Source organism: Tenrec ecaudatus, chromosome 3 (genome assembly GCF_050624435.1).
Source record: "Tenrec ecaudatus isolate mTenEca1 chromosome 3, mTenEca1.hap1, whole genome shotgun sequence".
NCBI classification, from domain to species: domain Eukaryota; kingdom Metazoa; phylum Chordata; class Mammalia; order Afrosoricida; family Tenrecidae; genus Tenrec; species Tenrec ecaudatus.
The window spans coordinates 120986341-120994311 of NC_134532.1; the positions used below are offsets into that span (position 1 = coordinate 120986341).

Consider the following 7971-nt stretch of genomic DNA (forward strand, 5'->3'; position numbering starts at 1 on the left):
AAGGTCCATATTAAGTACTTAACTGCATTTAACAATGATAGTGAAGATGGTGCCAGACTGAACAACATTCAGTTGTGCTAACATGGAACTGCCAATGTCAACTGATAATAAGCTCAATACAACTGACAATAAGCTCAAGACTCTTACAGGCTAACGTGTATCTTTTTCATCTTGCTTAGCTTTCATAACTGAAAATTGTTGTTGGTTGCTGTTGAGGTTGAGTAGATTCTGAAAGTATGCAGAATAGAGGACCCTCCCAGGGGCCTTCAAGACTGTGACCGTTTTAGAAGCACATCACCAGGCTTTTTTTCTGAGGCACCTTTGAATAGTTTTGAATTGCCAACATTTGGGTTAGTTGTTCAACACTTGACCATTTGTCCCCCCTAAGGACCCCTTATACTTGAAAGAGTACCTTGTAAAGAATAGATGCTGGTGGACCAGCTAAATAATAAGTGAATGAGAAAACAACAAAAGGCCCAAGAAAGAACATTGAATTTGGACTTTTCCATACAGAAGCAATTTAGAAAAAATTTTAAAGGCTATAGTGTACCATAAAAAGCTGAGACAGCACCATAAAATGTAACTTACACTTGCATGTGGCAATGGTAAGACATTTGAGAGCCAAACAATCTTTGTTTAAGCCCAGCTTTCATTTGAGTCTGGTTAGTTCTCATATATCTGGTTACTTTCAGGCATGGCCTGATTCTTTTAAGTGAATTTTCAAACAAATAAAACTTACTCTTTTAAGTGCTGAAACTATTTTGGATGAACATCTTTCCAAAATATGTATATACCTCCTTTATTTCCAAAATAAGAGCATATTCTGTTCAGATATGAACTGCATATTCTTGGGGCAATGTTGGAAAATTAGAGTATATTTGGAAAATAAGTTTCCAGAAACCTCACAGCTGAGAACACAGATCCTGGTTTTCTTCCCACAATGCAATTTTGGAACATGGAGAATTCAAAATTCCAATCTGGACTTCCAGGTGGATATTTGATGAATATTCCTTTGGTAGGAACATGAAATATATTTATCAATAAATGGTGTTTCAAATGCAATTTATTCTTTGAAAATAATTGAGCTGTGTTAGTCATTTTTGTTTTTCCACAAAATAAACTCACTTCCATCGAGGAGATTCCAACACGTAATGGCCCTGTGGGTTTCTGCGACTAATTCTTTACATGAGTGGAGAGCCCCTTCTTTCTCCTGCAGAGCTGCTGGTGGTTTAAACTTCTGATCTTGATGTTAGGAGTCTAATGTGTTACCACCCTACCACCAAGGCTCCCCAGTTTTACCTGTGGTAGCGCTAACTCTTAACTCAAAATAACCCCCTATGCAATGGGGGAAATGCTGCCTATCATGATTGGTGGTGATCTTTCTTCATCATTCTTAGTCTGAGTGAGCTATTGAAACCTGGTCATAGCAATACTACCAATGGAAGATTGGTAATGACAGTGAAAGAGGTCCACTGGCTATCAATATTGGAGTTTTCCAAATAAACAGACTCTGACTCACATATACTGACATTTGTACAGTAAGTTTTTCTGAAAATAACCCCGCCCTGAAAAAGACTGTGGTTACCCATCTGTGATAGGCAGGGTTTTCTAAATAATCAAAGCCAGGGACATTTATAATTATATTGATTAAAGAATGGGTTTATATAGCTAGAAGAAATATAACAGTTAATTAAACAGCAGTGCAGAAGGCTCTGTCCATCTCACTTTCATGGGACAGTTAATATACTGAAGATCCTTCCTACTCATGCCAGCCACTGGTCCAAGGTCAAGGAAGCAGACAGAAAAGTGGCTGGTGGGAGGTGTGGGAGTCTGCCTGCAGGCAACAAGAGCAGAGTTGACCCGCAGGCAGCAGACTTGGCAAGGTGGGGCGGTAACAGCAGGAAGATAAGATGTGGGGCAGCAGTGTAATGAAGAAGGTTGAGATGGAGCCTCAAGACAGCAATGCACAGCAAGGTGGACATGATCCACCATACTCCATTGGTTGGCTTGGCCCATAGCAGCACAGCACACAGTTGAGGGAGAGCAGCTAATCAGGAAGAAAGAGGACGAATCTGGCCTTGGAGAGTCATTTATATCATCACCCCCTGATCAAGTTGTGACCTGATGGACAGGCTAAACTCCGCCCACACCTCCTTACCCACACGTCCTTACAGGGGCCACGTTGCCACAAAAACCCTAACTATCACACCATCATACGCATTACACAGAAACTCTTTCCGCTCCATATTAACGAATAAAAAATGAGTGGAAAAGACTGGGGGTTACTATATCACAAACCATGTTTATCATGACATATTCAAGCAGAACCCTGGATACTACCATTTCTTTGATTCTATATACTCCTGGTGCATAACTTTTGTATAATCATCTTTAGGAAAATTATGTCTAGGAAACAATTTAATTTTGTGAAATCCGCATGAATGTATATTTATAGGTTTAGTATTAGGCAACAAATGGACATTTGGGCCTCTAGTCAAGTACTCACTTCATCAACGCAAGAACACTTTGTGCTATTATATTAACCTGACATATTGTGATTCTCACCTTCGCACCCTGCCCCACAATGTGACGACCCCACCCCCGGCCCATGTGCGGGGTCTGCCTTTTCCGTTTCTTCCCTGAAGCTTAGTTCTGGCCTTGAGTTTCTTTTCTGAAAATTAGAAATTTGCAAAACCAGGTCCTATTCCAAACTTACTTCCTTTCTTTCAATAACACCTTCAAAATTATTATTCGGCGATGATGTAATATGAAGGAACAGAAAATATGCTGCTTTGAATACAGTTTGTTAGAGATTAAACATTTCCTAATGAACTGTAAAGTAAACACTAAGAAAGGGAATTGGAAGAGCCGTTTTCACAGAAAATGAAAATGTGTGAAATTTGTTTTATTGCATTAGTTTCCACTGCTGCAGTATTATGAATATTTGCCAAACTGTGTGAATAATTAGGGAGGTTTCAAAACAAAATAGGTTCTTTCGACTGCATGTGAAATGCATTGCACATGATTTATTTATTTTTGCATTCTTACATAGTCTAAACATAAGCCAACCAACTGAAATATTGCTATTTGATAAACTACAAGGTGGTCCTAGACTCATAGAGTCAGAGATTCTTCTTTGTTTTACAAGTAAGAGCTCATTAATAGCTGGGAAATTTTATGTGGTAACCTATCTTAAAGCAGGGAAATCTTAGGTAGTAGAACTGAACCAAAAGAAAATTTAATCAAAATCTGGATTGGATAGGAATAATTGGGTTCCCACTCCAACCCCTTTCTTTGACAAATGTAGAAGCAATGTTGTTTATTTAAGTCTCACAGCCATAATTACTGCTAACGTCATTTAAAGTTCTCCAAGGTGGTGGATAACTCTCACATAATTGCATGTGCCCACTGGTGAATTGCTCAGTCTTCTTTCAGTTGAACTGGGTACCCTTTCAGAACAGTTACAAGGCATATTTTCCACGACTGGTTTTCAGTAAAGTCAGTTGAACATGAGAGGAAAAGTAATACCTGAATGCTCTCAGGGGCATGTGCTCCTGTACTAGATCCAAGTAGCTTTAGTGTGCTTGGCCATTACTAGCTATGATATGCTTACAGAGTTAGCCTGTTTGAAAGCAGAAAAGTCTCCGAAGCTGGGCCCCAAACCTGAATTTCTCTATGGCCATGAAGTTAAACTTTGAGTAGGGAATTCTGTTTCAGGGTCAGCCATATAATCCTCAAGCTATTGTTAGGTGCTGTCAAGTCAGTTCTAACTTAAAGCAACGCCCCGTGCAATAGAACATAATACAGCCCAGGTCTATGGCATCCTCCCAATCATCATTAGACTTGAACCCATTGTTATAGCCATGATGTCCCTCCATATTCTTGACAATTTTCCTCTTTTTTGATGACCCTCTACTTTACCAAGAATGATGTCCTTTTCTAGGGCCTGTTCCCTCCTGATAACATCACCATAGGCTAGAGACTCCCAAAGCAAGAATGGCCTCACATTATTTCCCATCACAACCTGTACCCAGTTTATTTTGCTCCAGATAATTCTATGACAAGAAATATGGTTTAAGAAATGAACTTGTAAACTAAAATGGAGATTCCATAATCATCTAAAGTTACTTTGATTTTTTAGTTTGCTGTCTGACTTAATGATCAGGAACATATGTTGTCTATGGTAGAGTGTTAGGGCCGGGTATCCTACTTGAAACTTGCTGTTCTCACTTGCTGGCTGGCTAACCTTGGGCAAGTTACTTAGCATCTCTGAATTTCAGTGTCTTCATTATGCATAGGATAATCTTAACTAAGTAGATTTGGTGTCAAGATGAAGTAATACAAGGCTTAAGATTTAAAACACTCCACACATAAGCAAGTAGACGCTATCACGCGCAGACACACACACACACACGCTGAAGTAGCTCTCATAAGAAAGGTTTTAGGAAAGTACATTAATTCTCTAGACCTAGCACTGGCTCATCTTCCTGAATAAGAAGAGCACTGGAGAAATCAGTTACTGCTTTTTATAGTCTTATCGCTCCTGTGTGGGAAAGGGTAGGAGTGTGTTTAGGGTAGGCTTTCCTAATGATTGACAGCAAGATAGCTTATATAAGAAAACGTACACTGTGCATACTCCTTCCTTGAATTCATTCTTTTATAATGACATTGATAAGCTAGCTGCAATATAAATGTGCATATAATGACGGTATGTCTATGAATGGTTAAGCCAGGGTCAGAATATAGGTGGATCTGCACCTGTTCCGGGCCAGGTCTGAGTTCCTTCTATTCCAGATGCATTGGCCAGTTGTCAGCCTGCTCCTTTGGATTCTCATTGAAGGGTGGTTTGCATGTTTTCTGATGCAAACATCGTTGATTGTCAAATAGTTCTTTTTGGTATTATGACTCCGTATTCATGTCCTCTTCTTTTGATACATCCTGTGTTGTTTGATATTTATCTATCCTATTGACTCCTTCAGTATTTCAACTCTGATGGGAACATCGTATTTCAAAAGTTACATCATTATAGATTAGATGAAAAGTCATTTTTATTGATATTTTAATCTCATATGGCATTAATCAGCTCTGATAAGTTGGAAATCTATTATAGTAATGGATATTATTCAAGTATTTGGACAATCTGAGGTAGTGAACAATGTGCTGTTTGATATCATAACAATAATGAATGTATGTCTATTGGTGCTGCAGTGAACAACCTGTACCAATTTAGGCAAAAGCAAAACAAATGAAACAAGATGCAAACCTAGTCCCTCCAAACAGAACCATTGCTAGCTGAGTAGATTTCTGACTCAGAAAGCCCTGACTGCACAGAGCAGAACTGCTCCATGGGGTTCCCAAGGCTGTAAAGCTTTTTGGAAGCAGAGTGCCACACTTTCTTTTGTGCAGCAACTTGTGTGTTACTGTTTTAGTCAACAGATGAGTGCTTAGGCTGGGTACCTAAGACACTTCTCAAAACAGCAACAGCAGCTTTGCGCAGTGGCAATATTATAGCCAGTGAGGTTTATCCGAGGCGCAATTATTGCTAATTAAAAACTTTTCCCAATACCCCGCCGTGACGACTTGAAATATAGTCGGCTTTGGCAATTTCTGACAGTCTCTACGGAGACTGAGCAATAAAACAAAAACAAAAACAAAAAACCAGCAACAACCTGAACATGAAGGTTGAAATACATTTTTAAAAGGAGATAGTTGCTTTGGGTCTTATTTCCTTTATTACTCAGCCATGCATTTGATTATTTGATATCATCTTTGTCTTTCACCATTTATGCATCTTCCACTTACTTTCATCTTTCAATATCTTCCCTCTATATGAATATGCTATTCTTTTTTCATTCTAGTTCCACAACTTCCTTTGCTCTACCAACATTTATGGAAACCCATGATAATGTGCTACCATCAATCTCCTTAAGTTGAGGTATGAGAGTATTTCATATTGCTATCCAAAATTTCACAAGTCCACAGTGTATGATATGGAAATAAACAAAATGAGTAGCTGAAATGTATATCTTAACTCTTAATCAGATTATATACTCTCTCTATATATATATATGAGTTATATATATATATATATATATATATATATGAATTTTTCTGGGACGTGCAGCTACAAAGCCAAAAGAGAAGAACATTTTAAGCTGAAAGAAATGTAGCAAAAAAAATTCACTCCTTGAGTTGAAGTACTGAAGGAGTCAATGGGATAAATAAATATTAAACAACACAGGATGCATCAAAAGAAGAGGAAATGAATAGAGTCATTATACCAAAAAGAACTATTTGACAATCAACCATTTCAAGAGGTAGCACATGATTAGGAAGTAATGATATTGAAGGAACTTTCCAAGATGCACTGAAAGCATTGGTCTAAAATAAGACTCCAGGAATCTATGGATATCAATATAAATTATTCAATAAGATGATAACAACCCTGGAAGCACTCACTAATCTTTGCCAAGGCATTTAGAACACAGCTGCCTGGCCAAGAGTCTGGAGGAAATTCAGATTCGTGCACCTTCCAAAGAAAGTTGACTCAATAAAATGTGGAAATTATTGAACAATATCACTATTATCACAATCAAGTAAAATGTTGTTAATGATAATGAAAAAGGAGTTGGAAACAAACCAAATTTCCATCAGCAGATGAATGGATTACCAAATGGTGGTACATACATACAGTGGAGTGCGGTGCATCCCTTAAAGCAGCGATGAACACATGAAGCACAACACCACATGGGAAGAACTGGAGGAAATCATGCTACGTGAATTAACCCAAGCACAAAAGGACAAGTACAACATGAGTCCTCTGAGGTGAGCTTAAAAATGCAATGGAATGGGCACAAATAGGGGAAAAGTCACATTTCAGGGATGAGATCTAGGCACTATGGCAGGGGTCAGACCCCATCCAGGGATACATAGGGCAGCCAACTAAAAAGGAGGGGGAGAGAAAGCAAGAAAAAAAGACATGGGTAGTGGGAGAACAGGGTACTATCCCACCCAAGGGGAGGGTATTGTTAATATCTCCATAGGAGAGGGACCAGACTTCAACCCAGTGCTCCAAGATGTGAATACAACATACAGGCATGAAGCAGAGACCCAATAGAGAGGCCTACGGGCCGGCCCCAATCCCATCTACATGGACAATCCCTATTCCCCCCGCCCCCCCGAAGAGGACAGCACTGAAGCTACAGCTCAGGGAGAGGTACGCATCAGAGCAGAGACACAGGAGCAAATGAAGAGGGAAGGAGAAAGAGTGGAGCACATCCTAGACCACCAAGCCCCTAGGACAATATTCCTGCTCAGAGTAGCCAATGCACATAGAGGACCATAGGGCCGACCCCACCATGAAACCCAACGTCCATCACTGGCCCATAATGCTATGGGAGACAACACTGGAGACAGTGTGGGAATTGTGACAAATCTGACCCACCACACCAGGGTGAAACATTAAGGGTGTGCAACAGAACAGCAAGGGGACCATAACTGTGACATCCCTAGGGGATACCAAAAATAAACTTTGGGTCCAGGGCATGGCACCCCATCAGACTTGACCAGAAAGCACTCCTCAAGGCCAGCAAACAGACCTGGAAATACAGGCTTTTGGGGCTTGGTCATTGGTTTCTTTTTTGTTGTTGTTGTTTTCTTTTGTTGCTTTGTTTTGCTTTGTCTTGCTTTTGTGCTATTATTGCCTCTGAATGTCTATCTGGATAAGATAGGTGGGAAAACCAATCCGGAGGAGAAAACAACTAGACTCATGGTTCCAGGGGGACATGGGAGAGGGGAAGGCAGGGGAAAGGAAGGTGGGTGTCAACCAACCCAGGGACAAGGGAAAAACAAGTGATCTAAAATCGATGGCAAGGAGCGTATAGGATGCCTGATGGAGCATAATAAAGGGAAATGGAGTTGAAAGGAATTACTGAGCCCTGAATGAAGGAAAATATGGTAGTGGGATAAGAG

The 7971-nt window shown here is 39.8% G+C and overlaps 1 non-coding gene across 1 annotated transcript; it reads left to right on the top strand.

Annotated features, from left to right (window-relative positions):
- The first annotated feature begins 5485 nt into the window (after positions 1-5485).
- Positions 5486-5626, top strand: LOC142443944 (U4 spliceosomal RNA). The gene has a single exon (XR_012783647.1). It is a non-coding gene; the product is annotated as a U4 spliceosomal RNA (small nuclear RNA).
- The last annotated feature ends 2345 nt before the right edge of the window (positions 5627-7971 follow it).